The sequence below is a fragment of the Ambystoma mexicanum genome, chromosome 14, assembly GCF_040938575.1.
Source record: "Ambystoma mexicanum isolate Mex_15411 chromosome 14, UKY_AmexF1_1, whole genome shotgun sequence".
Classification (NCBI taxonomy): domain Eukaryota; kingdom Metazoa; phylum Chordata; class Amphibia; order Caudata; family Ambystomatidae; genus Ambystoma; species Ambystoma mexicanum.
The window spans coordinates 103,795,779-103,810,972 of NC_090940.1; the positions used below are offsets into that span (position 1 = coordinate 103,795,779).

At 50.0% G+C, this 15,194-nt stretch overlaps 1 non-coding gene across 1 annotated transcript; it reads right to left on the reverse strand.

Annotated features, from left to right (window-relative positions):
* Nucleotides 1–14,582: 14,582 nt before the first annotated feature.
* TRNAE-UUC (transfer RNA glutamic acid (anticodon UUC)) lies at nucleotides 14,583–14,655 on the reverse strand. Its single transcript has one exon. It is a non-coding gene; the product is annotated as a tRNA-Glu (tRNA).
* Nucleotides 14,656–15,194: the final 539 nt, after the last annotated feature.

Genomic DNA, 15,194 nt, shown 5'->3' on the forward strand with positions numbered 1-15,194 from the left:
ACCGAACCCGAGAATCTTCATTTATGACAATATCTAGATCAGTACCTAGCCAATGGTTTTATTCGCCTGTCTAAGTCTCCTGCATCCTCGGCTTTATTCTTCGTGCCTAAAAAAGAAGGCGACCTCAGAACTTGTATTGACTACCGCGCATTGAACCAGATAACTGTTAAAAACCGATACCCTTTGCCTCTGATCCCTGAACTCCTTGACCAGGTGAAGGATGCCTGCATATACACCAAGTTAGATCTCCGGGGGGCCTACCATCTGGTGCGAATAAGGGAAGGCGATGAATGGAAAACTGCCTTCCGCACCAAATATGGGCTATTCGAGTACCAGGTGATGCCTTTCGGATTGTGCAATGCACCGGCTGCCTTCCAATACTTCATGAACGATGTCTTTCGGGAACTCATCGATGTTTGTGTTGTCGTATATATCGATGACATTCTTGTGTACTCCTCTTCGGAATCTGATCATAGAAAACATGTCAGGGCAGTTCTCGAGAAATTGCGCTAACACAAACTATTTGCTAAACTTGAAAAATGTGTTTTCCATGCCACAGAAGTCGAGTTTCTTGGTTTCATCCTGACACCTAAAGGAGTCCGCATGGACTCACGAAAAGTGGATGCTATCCTCAAATGGCCATCGCCTAGCTCCGTGAAAGGTGTTCAAAGCATGCTTGGCTTTGCCAATTTTTATCGCAGGTTTATCCCGGAATTTTCTCATGTGGTTCAACCATTCACTGCGCTCTTAAGGAAAAATAAACGTTTCGAATGGTCTGAAGAAGCCGAGCAGGCCTTTCAGGAACTAAAAGCTAAATTTACCTCCGCACCTGTATTGAAGCACCCACGCCCAGATCTCCCATATGTCGTCAAAACTGATGCATCCAGCCTAGCCATGGGAGCTGTCCTGTCTCAAAGAGATCCCGGAACTAACCAACTGCATCCCGTTGCATTTTGGTCCAGAAAATTCTCGGCACCCGAGGTCAACTACGCAATCACTGACATAGAACTGTTAGCCATTAAATCCGCCTTTAAAGCCTGGCGGCATTATCTACTTAGCGCTAGACATACCATCACGGTGATCACCGACCACCGGAACTTACAGTATTTAAAGACCGCCAAGGCTCAGTCATCTCGACAGCTCCGTTGGGCTTTGTTTTTTGCGGAATTTGATTTTGTAATCACCTACCGTCCTGGCTGTAAGAATGGCAAAGCGGATGCTCTATCCCGAATAGGAATGGGAGAAACTGATACTAACTCAGAACCTGTACCGATAATTCCCGAACAGAGAATTTTGGGCATGACTTCTTTACAAACGCTTGAAGACATTCAAGCTAGAGTTAAACAACTCCTGGACCCTACAGACTTACAGGATTGGGTACAAAAGGGATCTGACTTTACTATAAATAATGATTTACCTTATTTCCAAGGGCGCTTATTTCTGCCACACAAGGAATTACAAGAGCTCGTTATTTCTCGTTATCATGATACACTAATAGAGGGGCACCCCGGTATTGCCAAGACGGAAGAAAAGGTGAAACGACAATTCTGGTGGCCTTCTTGGCGAAAAGATGTTAAATCATTTGTGATGTCCTGTGGTGTTTGCGCCCCAAAATAAAGGCCATAAGAAAAGACCAGCCGGTCTCCTTCAACCTTTAGACATTCCGCCAGCACCTTGGCACACCCTGTCATTGGATTTATTACGGACTTACCTCCTTGTTCAGGATGTAACACTATTCTTGTTATTGTGGATTTATTTTCCAAAATGGCCCACTTCATTGCATTGAAAGGTTTACCTTCAGCTTCAGTTCTAGCCAAAGAATTCCTTGAAAATATTGTTCGTTTACATGGATTCCCGTCTGTACTAATCTCAGACCGGGGAAGCCAATTAATTTCCCACTTTTGGCGTAGATGTTGTCAATTGGCACAAATCGCTGTAAGATTATCGAATAGTCATCACCCTCAGACCGATGGTCAAACAGAGAGGATGAATCAGACCCTTGAGCAATATTTACGGTGTATGTTGCAGCAATCTGAAAGTAACTGGAAAGACATTCTTTGGATAGCCGAAAATGCATATAATAATTCGGTACACTCTGGAACTGGGCAAAGTCCTTTTTATACTTTATATGGGCATCACCCTCGAACCTCGACTCGCCTCAAGGCCTCGGAATGCCCGCAGTGGACCATCTGCATTCTACAATTACCCAAGCCTTCAAAGTAGCAACTACACATTTACAACAAGCCAAGAGAAAATACAAGAAGAATGCTGACCTGCATCGGAGTGAAGCACCTCAGTACCAGATTGGGGACCAAGTATGGCTGGCTACCAGGCACTTATCGCTCAAGGGACCTCAAACTTTTAATCCAAAATATCTGGGGTCTTACTCCATTACGGCCATAATCAATCCAGCGGTCGTTAAACTTGATTTACCAGCTAACATGCAAATTCACCCTGTTTTTCATGTGTCACTTTTGAAACCAGTGCAACCTGGAACCAGACTAATGAAGCCTCCAGAACCCATTCAAATAGATGGAGAACCTGAATTCGAGGTGAAGAACATTTTAGATTCAAAGATGTTAAGGTCAAAACTTTTCTATCTAATCGATTGGAAGGGATACGGGCCTCAGGAGAGGTCGTGGGAACCCAGTGACCATGTACATGCAACTCGTTTAATTAAGAAATTCCACCGGATCTTCCCAAACAAACCAAAAACCCTGGAGGGAACAATCTTTGGAGGGACCTTGGGGGAGAGTGCTGTCATGATGCCTACTCCCGGGAAGCCAGTTCAGGCCCAGCGTCCCCGAAAGCAGACATCATGTCCCCAGGGAGGGACCCAACAACCCCTTATAGGGGCTCTTTGGACATTGTCCTGGCGCCTTTGGCGCCAGGCTCATAGAAGGCATCAGTCCTGGCACCATAGGCACCAGGCTCATTATGGGAGTGCTTGGATGGACTTACCTGATGCAGACCATGCTGCCGGATCCAGACCTCCTTGAGGTCTGAAAGGGACTATTTTACCTATGGGACTATTTTACCACTCGGGCGTGGCTGAGGAAGAATACTTACCTGGAACTACTTTGGGGGCTATTTAAACCACGCCCAGACAGCAGCTCACGCTTCGCGTTGTTCTGTATCTAGCAGCTGGACACTCACCATGTCTGCTCCTGCATCCTGGCTCCAGCCACGCCCGCCTGCAACCTAGAACACCTGAAAAGGAAGGAAAGGAGAGAAAGGTGAATAATTGAACTTTACCTACCTCCATCAGGAGTCCGGAAACATCACTCCGACGATCTTGAGAAAAGACATTATTTTTAGAAGCGCATCGCATCGCTCGCTGCAGCGCCGCGTTCCACTCACCTTCACGAGGCGCCCTTGGGCTCTTCAGCGACCATTGGCACCATCCGTCGCCTTTCAGCGCCTAAGGAGAAAAAGAGACAAAACAAAGGTGAGCGAAGGAACAGATTGAGGAAGGCCTGATTCTTCCACCTTAAGACTTACCTGATTATTGTTGGGACAATCTTTCCTCACCTCAGGTCGGCGCTGCTTCTTTGGCACTTCCGTACCCCGGCCCCTAAGGGGAAAAAGACACACGCATTAGTGGGTGAAAGCAAGATCACTAAGGGAACCATCCATCAAAAAGACTCACCAGAGTTTACCTTAGGCGAATCCATTCCTCTACGCGGATTCTTCATCCTGCATCTGAAATAGAGAAAAGGACAACGGACAATTAAGGCTTGGAATTTTGCAACTGAATACTTACAGCCTCATATCGGAAAAGTCAAGTGGAGTTGAATACTCACCAAACCCGAGATCCAGTGAAGTAACTGGAAATCAACGCGCCCCTGCATCGGAAGCAGGATGGAGAGTTCGTCCTTTCAGACTCTAAGGTGAGACTCTACGGGGAATCGCGGAGGGGGTTCGAGGAGTGTGAGAGGGGGAAGGGGGGAATCCGACACATTATCCAGCAGACAGTTAATCCCCTTTTCCATCTACAGAAGGATTCTTCTACGGGCCAGACAGGCGAGGTTTGGGGGTCCGGTCCAGTCCGTCTTCCGAGTCCTGCGCATCACTTTAGAAGAGGTCATAGCAGGGGGGGCGCTGCTGAGCAGCCAAGGAAGATGGCTGCCTAGTCTGGAAGCTCCCTCCTCGCCCACCAACTTATTCGGCACATCAGCGCTCATCCATAACATTGCTCCAAGCTAATGCCACGGTTTTGTTGCTGGGATTCTTCTGCTGCGGTGGCCGAGATCTGGAGCGAAAACGCTGCCACTACACGGAGATTCGAGCGGCCGGGCCTACTGCAGCTACTGAGGCCCTGACGCGGCTGCCTTCCGGCGGCCTCTGGTGCTCCGCCTCCAGCGAGGGCCCTCCTCGATCCTGCGGCCTGGGCCGGGATTTGGTGCCGCGGCCGCTCTGGCCCGTACTTCGTGGGATTCCCGACCGTTCCGGCTGGTTGCTCTGGCCGGTGGAGCCGGGGCCGGGCGCTGTGCCTTCGCTCGTGGGGGCGGGCGTGCGGCCTCCCCGCCTGCCGGTCCCGGAGCTGCCCGAGCTGGCCCCGAGGCCGCGGCCATCATCACCACCCTCGGATCGCCCTAAGGCCTCACTACGGAACCCACCGCACCCGCTCACTCACCCACTCCATCACCCTGAGACTGCCCGGGTGGGTCGCCGAGACCGTAACTGCTGTCCTCGTTGAACAAGCGGGCCGCCCAGCTCGCCTTGCGTACTTGCCGCGGGGCCGGCCACCTTGAAGAAGAGGCTTGTGTGTGCTGGTTCGTTACAACTACCGACAACCTCATACGACACTGTCGAAGAGTGGGACCTCCTGGAGACACACGTATAAGCCACCCTGCGCATTGAGAGAGGTGGGTGCTCCTAATTACGATTCTCTGCCTACTACTCGATATCGATACCTGCAAGTAGCCCGGCTCTACCTCCCCGGGACACTTTTGATCAGCAGGGTTTGCTGGGGGGCCGCCCACTCTTTCTCAAATACCCGCAGAGCGGAGCGGTGCCGGCCGGGCATGTCACGCGGGGATTTCACCGCCTCTTCCCAACCACCTTCTGGCGGGGCGATCCAGGCCTCCTCCACAACCTATACCGTCGGGTCGGCCCTGCCCGGGAAGAATGGCTAATAGATCGCGTGCTACTAGCTATTTATCCATAGCCGGGGCTATGGATAAATTTGCCAGGGCCACACCCAAGGGAGACCAGGTATCGACGGCTACAACCCAAGAGGAGGGTGACCCTCGGCCGGACCCCCCGCAGCCGGACCTGGCAGCTATGATGGAATCCATGGCTAAAAACTTTGCAGCTTTCCATGAAAAGCTAGATGACATTAATGCGAATGTGGCGTCATTGCGATCTAAGCTTGACCAACATGGAGCTAGAATCACCGAAGTGGAGCAGAGGACTGGCACCACTGAAGACAACGTCCAAGATTTGCAAAACACGGTATCAGAGCTCGTCCGAGACATGAAACAGATCAAATCGAAATGTGATGATCTCGAATCGAGGTCACGAAGAAATAATATTCGCATAATTGGGGTCCCCGAAACTGCACTTAAAGGGCGCATGGAAACAGCGGTTGAAAAACTCATCAGAGATCTCTTGGATGACCCTGAACTCTCACCATTCTTCACGATCGAAAGGGCTCACCGCTCCCTGGCGCCCTGACCGCGACCCGGGGACTTCCCCAGACCTATCATAGCAAAACTGCTCAGCTATAAGGACAGGGATCACATACTTCGCCTGGCCAGAGAGAAGGGGGAATTACGGATGGACTCACAGGTAATCAGGATCTTTCCCGATTTCTCAGTAGGTGTCCAAATGGAGAGGCGCAGATTTGCTGGGGTGAAGAAACTGTTACGTGACAGAAAGATTGAATACGCTATGCTTTTCCCCGCACGCCTTAAATTCACCCATCGGAATAAACTCTATTTCTTCACAGTCCCGGACAAGGCCGTGAAGTTCATTGAGGCGCAGATCCCACTGGCGGAGTCACCTGAGGACCCGATGGACAACGACTAGAATTGACCGCTGTCTCTCCCTCCTGAGTTGGTCATGATGCCCGTTAATGCATGCATCCTTGCTCTGTAACTTTATTTTTGCTAACTGAGCCTCCGATTACATTGCTTATTCAGGATTCGTATCAATACTGGTGGGCAGGACGGCAGCGGTGGCCCCCAATGCAGCTGCAATTCCTGTAGAATCTAAATGTTTGTATCTACGCCCCGGTTGGGCTTTCTTTCAAACACTGCCAAGTTGGGGATGGCATCGAATAGTTTATGTTAGGGGTGGGTACCCACACACTGCTAGTTGGGACAGGGCAGTGAGGGCGGGGGGTTGGAACGTTGGGGTAGTTTATATCCAAAATGGCATGGGGGTTGAGACGGGTTACACACGTTGGCAGCGGGACACCATGACGGCACTCATGGCGTTTATCACGGGCAAGGCCTTCACTTGGGATGTTCCGTAAGTCACCTACATGGCAATTAAAATGATGTCATGGAATGTACACGGCCTGACAAATTTCACGAAATCCCATAGGATCGCGGCCTATGCGCAGCGGCACGGAGTCCAGGTTCTCCTACTACAAGAGACACATGCCCTTAAACACCTATCGTCGACCATTGCACGAACTTGGGGTGCTAACAGATATTTCACCCAATATTCCACCCAGGCTAGAGGGGTCCTGACTCTCATCCACAAGTCTATCCACTTTACTCTCCGCTCGTCACACGTTGACCCAGAAGGCAGATATGTAATCCTGCACTGCACCTTGGCTCATGAAGAATGCCTGCTGGTCAACGTGTACGCGCCTAACATCGACTCCCCTGAGTTCTTTGATGGAGTGGCGACCATACTTATGAAATACATAGACGTCCCCATAATATGGGGGGGGACATGAATCTAACGCTGGACAGCTTACTAGATAGGACGACGACCAGTCGCAGACCCACACCAAGAGCGACCAAGCGCCTTCTCTCACACATGGACTCCCTAAATTTACATGATATATGGAGAACGCTCCACCCCCGCGACAGAGACTATACTTTCTATTCCACTGTCCACGACAGCTCCTCGAGAATAGACCTGTTCCTACTCTCTGGCAGACTGGTGGGAAAAGTCTCAGATGTTACGATACTTGCACGCACACTTTCTGATCATTCCCCTGTACTCCTACAGATACAACTCGGTGACGCAGTGCCGCTGAGACCCCACTGGCGCTTTAAATCTGCTGCCCTATCAGACATCGTCTTTAAAGCTGAGATCCTAGCTGACATAACCACATTCTTTGAAAATAACTCTACGACCGATACATCCGAGGGGATTAGGTGGGAGGCGTTCAAAGCCTACATCAGGGGGATGTGCATCTCCAGGGAAGCTGGGGTCCTGAAAGCTATAAGGCGGTCCTTAACCAACTCGGAAACCAAACTCAAAGCACTCAAACCAGACTATTTGACCACCCAGTCCCCAATGACCCTAGCTGCGATCAGGTCAGAACTGGAACAGTTTGAGTCACACGCCATAAGGGAGGTACAATACTTTACACGCCCGGTAGCGGCCCGCAAATATGGGGAGGGGGACAGACCGGGTAGAACCCTAGCCAGGCTAGCGCGTGCTGAAACTGGTGGGACCCGCATTGACAGCATCATAGATAGCAATGGAGTGCGACACTGGTCGGATCGGTCCATACTAGACATTTTCACTAGCTTCTACGCCAATCTGTATGGTCCCCAACCAGAACACTCGGCCCAAGACCTGGACGACCTCCTTGAGAGCATCCCTATGACCCTTATCTCCCAGGACACCCGGGAAATATTAGACGCCCCATTTACCCTAGAGGAGATAGTTCAGGCGATATCAAACCTTCCCAAAAACAAGGCGCCAGGCCCAGATGGGCTCACCTCCGAATTCTACCAGGAGCATGTGGCTATACTAGCGCCTGTGCTACACGGGGTCTGGGTCGAATCACTTCGGTTGAATTGCCTCCCCCCCTCCCTCAGAGAAGCTCTACTAACTGTCCTCCCCAAACCTGGTAAACCCCCGGACGAATGTGGGTCTTATAGGCCTCTATCCCTTATTAACACCAACACGAAAATCTTTGCTAAAATAATTGCTGTTAGGTTCCTCCCCTTCATATCCCACATGATACACGAGGACCAGTGTGGGTTCATCCTGGGCCGATCCACAGCACTGAACATACGTCGCCTGTTTAATGTGATGGCCAGAATTGACCCAGGCGCGGACGCTGTGGCGGTAACACTAGACGCTCAAAAAGCTTTTGATATGGTCTCGTGGCAATATCTATGGGCTGTACTGGAGAAAATGGGTGTAGGCCCCAAAATGACCTCTTACATAAAACTATTATACACGGACCCACGAGCTAGGGTTCTTGTAAACTCTGTTCCTTCCTCTCCTATCGCACTACATAGGGGCACTCGTCAGGGATGTCCCTTCTCTCCCCTCCTGTTTGCATTCGCTGTAGAACCCATGGCTGATCATGTAAGGAGCAGGCACGGAAGTAAAGGCATACGATTAATGGACACACCAGAGATCATCTCCCTATATGCAGACGACGTGCTCCTGTACGTCAGAAATCCTTCCACATATTTAGACCCGATCATCCGAGATATCACCAGGATAGGTACGTTTTCGGGTTTCACAATCAATTACTCTAAGTCCGAGGTCTTCCCTCTCACGGTGGCGACCCAACGACCGTCTTGTGAGTACCCTCTGCGCTGGTCCCCAGATGGGGTGAGGTATCTCGGGGTACAAATGTCACTGACCAGGGCCTCTCTGTTGACAGATAACTATGAAGCTACAGGCCTTCTAGTCCGCTCCAAGTTCTCCAAATGGCGCAATCTACCCTTATCCCTTGCGGGCAGACTATCTCTGATAAAGATGGTGGTGGTCCCCAAACTCCTGTACGTCTTCGTTAACGTCCCGATCTGGCCTGGGAGTCAATACTTCAAGAAGCTCCATTCGGAGTGCACACAATTCCTTTGGCATCCAGGCTCGGTCCGCAAGAAATGGCAGCACATGACGCTGCCCTATGACAGAGGCGGATTCGCGGCCCCGGACCTTCGCCTGTACTGGAATGCTGCACAAGCCCATCACGCCTCTCACTGGTACACGTTCCAGAATCCCCCATCCACATAAAACTTGAGAAACTAGCGGGAGGTGGAACCAATATATTGTCCCTGCTATTGAACCGCGCATTCCAAACAGACTCCCAGGCAGATCCGGTAGCCGCTACGCTTAGGGCCTGGAGGAACATCTTGGGCTCTGACCGGGAACAGAGCCCGTACTACAAATGGCTTCCCCTATGGCAGTTCCCCGGGCTTCCCCCCACACACGACTCCAATCTCACACGCCACTGGGAAAACCTGGGATACCACGCCCTTGCGGACCTCTCCCCTAACAGTGTTTTTATCACCCCCCAGACATGGCGCCCTGAGCACTCCAACTCTCCAATTGAAATGCTACAGTATTATAGGCTCAGAGCCGCAGTACGGACGATGTGGCCCTCATACCCTATTGAACCCCCAGACTCTCCTGAAATACAATATATAGCAAATTCCGGAGGTGCCAAAAGCATAATTTCTAATTTGTATAAAATGCAACAGAATAATATTGCGGACAACTCCCTTAAACCACGCGAGTCTTGGGCTAAGGAACTTGGAGTTGAAATCACAGATGCTCTCTGGGGCAAAATGTGCACACACACACGCAGGGTCTCTCTAAGCGCCAGATTCCGATGCATTCAATTTAAGCTCCTCAACAGACTCTACTACACACCGTATAGAGTCGCATCATTCACTGGCACCCCGACCCCTTTGTGCCCCAAATGCAAATCGCACGAAGCAGACCATATACACATGTTCTGGGCTTGCCCCGCCCTTAACACATTCTGGACGGCCGTGACAGAAGCACTTGCTGAAATAACTGGTTCTCCACTGACTATGGAACCACTTGCTATACTATTTGGGCTCTGGGAGGGGGAGAATGAAAGGAAAATGTCAAAATTTGGAAATGTAAGTATCATGGTAGCCAAAAGATGCATATTGCAATGCTGGAAGCGCCGCAATCCTCCCACTTTCAGGATGTGGCTGCAGGCCCTCACATGGACACAAATGTGCGAGGAGGAGTACATTGGATCACTGCCTCCGACTTCTCGCCCCAAAAATGTCTGGTCGGAATTTTGTAGCTACTTAAATGGCAGAGAGGAAATGGAACTGACCTCATCTCCCCTACCAGGACAATCAGATAGCCCACAGGAGATCTAACCTCCCCCTTTGGTTGCCGTTTGACTTTGCTTTTGCGTTTGCTTTGTCTCTGTGCTGCTTGTCGCCTTCCCGCGATATCAGATGCTGTTAATGCAAGATGTATGACCTAACCGTGATGTGATGCCGATTGTACAAGCGTGATGCCTACCCGCAGCCAAGTAAATTGAACTGTGCCTGTCTTGACCTCTATGCCAATAAATAAAAGGTTTAAAAAAAAAAAAAAAAGAAGAGGTCATAGCAGTCCAGAACAGGTCGGCGCCTCCGTGGGAATCATGTGAGCGTTACAGCGCCAGGCTCATACACCATGAAAAACAATATGCTTGGGAACTACTTTATTGTATTGTCAGCCAACATGGAGGCATCCACATAGCTTTGTTCCTAAGAACCAAGCTGTGCGGTCTAGTGTTTTGGGTGTGGTAGCCTAGGGACTACTTTACCTGGACTATTTTGTTGGGGCTATTTAAACCACACCCGAGCAAGACAACACGCTTTGCGTTACTTTGCAGCTTGCAACGGGACGCTCACCGTGTCCAGCTATTGCCTCGAATCTCGGAGAAGCAGAACCTGCAAGGAGACAAAAGGAACATCATTAGCAGCAGCATCTTACCTGCAGTCTTCATCTTTAAACACTCACAGCTACTGAGAACAGCTTCCTCGAATCTGCACGCCTCTGGGACAGAACGACCTGAAAGAGGAAGATAGAGGCAACATCAAAGAAAGCAGTAGAGACATTTACAAATTACGAACTGCTCAAAAGGCTTACCTGGCTGTTCGCCTCTCGGCTGGCACCACTCCGGACATTCCACTCGCGCTGAAGAACACTGTGACCTACAAGGAAGGAAAACACAGGTTAGCAAGGGGAAGACTTTGCAGCGCTGCGCATATCGCTTACTTACCGCATCATAGCGCTCTTAATGCGCCATCATTTACCAGCGGGGCTCAACCAAGCCAGTTTGCCGCGCTGAAGCTCTGCATACCTAAGGGAAAAAAAAGGGACATTTTAAACAAAGAAAGGCATGCAGGATAGCAACAAAACTAAAGAACAGCAATAAGACCTACCTGAACAATATCAAACGGGCCGGCGTCAGTGAAGTATCTGGACCGCACTCGCCCATGAAAGACAACGCGCCCCTGCAAAGAAGGCAGGACGGAGAGCACGCCCAATTCTACCACAAGGTGAGGAAAGGGCACCAGAGGGACTGAAATCATACGGGGGTGGACGGAGGACACTTACCCCAGTCGGTCAGACTTGAACACAGTCCTCCTGTATTTTCAGGCTGAACCTTCCCCGCAGACCACATCAGGGCAAAGCTGAGAAGCCTACCAGTGAGTAACCCGGCTGGTTGGCGTCCCTGTGGATACCAGGTGAGCGTAACACCTCCACAACTATCAAATCCTGCTTGACCTAATTGGACACTAGGGGAAGAAACCTAGCCAGCCTGCCTCCTAACCCCATGTGGGAAGAGAAGAGAAACCTCTAGCACATGAAGCATTACGGGAGGCATCCTAGTTCTAGCAGCACTACTGGTGGTTGTCATGGTCATGAAGTCAGGGGCACAGGCATGCAGGGGTCGCATGCACAGGAGACCTGAGTGGACACTGTCCTGGCGCCTTCGGCACCAGGCCCATGAACAAAAGTAAACAAGAACATCCATTTAACACCAAAAAGCTTTTATTATGGACATAGCACTTCAGATGCATTAACCTTCAACATTCCATCCATTAAGCAGGATGCATTAACCTTGAACATTCCATCCATTAAGCAGCCCCAAGTGTATTCTTGGGTGTGGCTGCTAATGGATTGCCTTCGCACGTGCTCACTCTCTAGGAGTGGCAGGGTGTGGCCGATAAGCCGGGCCTAATGGGCGTGCCCACGATCTCAGCTATATAAGCTGCCCAATCCTCAAGACAGACGCTTTGCGTTTTTCTGCAATTGCAAGCAGCGTAACGCTCACCGTCGCCTGAGGTCAGACTTACCTTTGAAGATCCTTCTTCCTGGACATCCTGCTTCCTGCCAGCATTCTAACCAACTGGGGGAAGCTGTTCTTACCTGTACGTCTCTTCGGCGAACCAAGTATTCATCTTTACACTTTCCGGAACGCCGAATTCTTCATCTTGGCACCGCAGCGCGACACGCTTCATCGTCGACAGCAGCGCCTGCAAGGAAAAACAGAAGACAAGGTTAGATATCGAAAAAAACAGTCAGTTTAAGGTTGCGCTTTGCCATACTTCGCGCTTTTCCTTAAACCATCACTTACTTGCTGTCAAACATTGCGGTAGCATCCATCTTCCATCCGGTCGCGTCTCACAGCTGCATTGAGGCCGCATTTCCACCTAAGGGAAGAAAACAGAAGAGAGACATTATTGCGGGCATACGTAGGAGCAATATATAAAGACATTAAACAGAACGAACAGCATCACAGGAGCTCAAGAAAGACTTACCAATCATAAGGAGAAGCATAGTCGCAGCTGGACTGGACTAATCCTTATCAGGGATCAGTGACGGAACTAGATCTCATTCAACACGCCCCTGCCAGCAGTAGCAGGACGGAGAGCTTATCTTCCATAATTCACAGGTGAGCTTTATGGGCTGGCGTATGCTCACAGAAACTGTACTTTGGGGTGAAGGTTTCAAGAGGTACAACAATTACAAATTGGCGCACTCACACACTCTTATCTCCACGCAGGAGCAGTATCACCACATACCACCGCTCATAGCTTTTCTACTGAGGGAGAGGCCTGAAGGGGGGTGATTCAAGTTCAGGGAGGGCTGCAACCATGCACCAACGCCTCCGGAAAGACCAGGTGAGAGTAACATCGGTACGGCCTCTCCGATGGAGCCAAAAACCTCTTCGAGGGTAAAACTGGGTTTGTGCCCCTCGAGCAGAGGAGTAATTGTATGCACCTCCTGATGCGACTTGCAGGGGATCGATAGAGCCCTGGGATAAACAGCCAAATGAGCGGGCTGTATTCCCCTGAGGGGCAAAGATCTTAATAATAGTAACCTTTGCTAATTTACAAGTTGGGATGAAGTCACACGAGAAGGAACTTACGCCATTCTGTATAAATGTAGACATTAGTGATGGCGAGCAGGCAAACTGTTCCCAGAAACCAGCCCTGCAGGACTTGTACAACAACAGGCAATCAGCCAGTTCAAAGTCTGGGTGACCAGACCCAACACATACCATAACTTACCTTGAGAACTCAAGGAATTATTTACCCCCTTTTGGGGTCTGTCCCCTTTGTTTGGGACCCAAAGCATACCATAAAATGGTTGATTCCTGGAATGAGGGCCACCTTCAGAAAGAAGGATGAACAATGTAACCCCCTTGCAACTAGAACTGACCCTTTTGAGGGGCAAAAATGGGAGATCTAAGTTTCTCCAATGCCTTTCCGGAGGCGAGTCCGAGTCCTCTGGGCTTTCTGTAGAAGAACTAGGGACTGCGGGAAGCTGCTATCAGACCCAAGGAGGACCATACTGGGACAGTCGGGACTCCTCCAACTCACGTTTTAACCCCTTACCGGGGAAGGGGGGGTGAGTAACTAGGGGAAAAGGGCGGACTGAGTTGTCCTGTACATGATAGGAAAAAACAAATGCACCAACAGGGAGATAGATCCCGAAAGAAGAAATCACTTAACGGGAAGAATGAAAGTCAGGGATCTCGTTAATAGGCTTATTAAATGCTGAGGCTAGCGAAGAAATAAGGTTTGACCAAGCAGTGTCCAATGAGGACTATCTGCGGAACTAATTGTTAGATAGGCAGGGAAGACTCCCCTTATGTTCTATAACAAACTTCTCTCTCGCTTTTCTTAGAAGAAAATAAATATAGTATAATTATTTTTATTTGCACTCAATGTAACCGCAAACCTAGCAGGTAAGGGTTAATGCTCTTTACACACGGCTCATATTCTCGCCGTAACAGAGGAAAAAACACATTGCGCAAGCGCACATCCAAGCTGCTCACCCTAGCATGGTGTGGTACCCAGCAGCACATGAGGGGGAAGCCTTGCACTATAATTCAGGCAAAGCCTGAAGCCGAGCAGGCTGTTGTACGCCTATAGCAAGGCGAACCAGCTCTGCTGAAATTATTCCCAGAGGGAATATCATATTGATGGGAAACCCTTCCTCCCTCTGCGAAACACCTGAAACAAAAGCTTCTGAATGGCAAGCACGTGGGGCAGGGTTGGCCGGTACACCGGTCTGACTTGAAGTCGAAAAACATTAGTGAATATCTCCCATAATATTGGAAAGTGTTCAAATTATACAATATAATTTAAGTAAAATACTGGTTCTGCTGGGGAACGAACCCAGGATCTTCTGCATGAAAAGCAGACGTGATAACCACTACACTACGGAGCCGCTGTCCAAACTGTACTAAACTATGTTAAAATATATATTAAAATATATTCAATCCCCTGCGTGCGTCGGGTCTGAAGCAAAGGCTTCTAACAGGCCTGCGCGTGTTGCATGTAGAGGGCGGGCCAACCAGCGCCGAAATTCCAAAGGTAATGCACAACAAAATATATAGCAAAAAAGGCCCACATGTGTCGGGTCTGGAGTGAAAACTTCAAACAGACCCGTGTGTGTTGGGCATAGAGTGGGCGGGGCCAACCGGCGCCGACAACTCCAAAGGCAATGCGCAATAATATAGCAAACAGGCCCACACGCGTCAGGTCTGAAGCGAAGGTTTCCGACAGAACCGTGCGTGTAGGGCCTGGAGTGACGGGTGAACAAGCGCTGCTAAGAGCACAAAACCAACGTGCGACGGGCCTGAAGCTAAAGCTTCAGACAGGCCTGCGCGCGTTGGGTTAGCAGAAAAGAAGGAAAAACCGTGTCGGCAGCGGAGCTGCTCACTTACTTAAAAGGAAAAGACACTAATAATGAAGCAGCGGTCACAG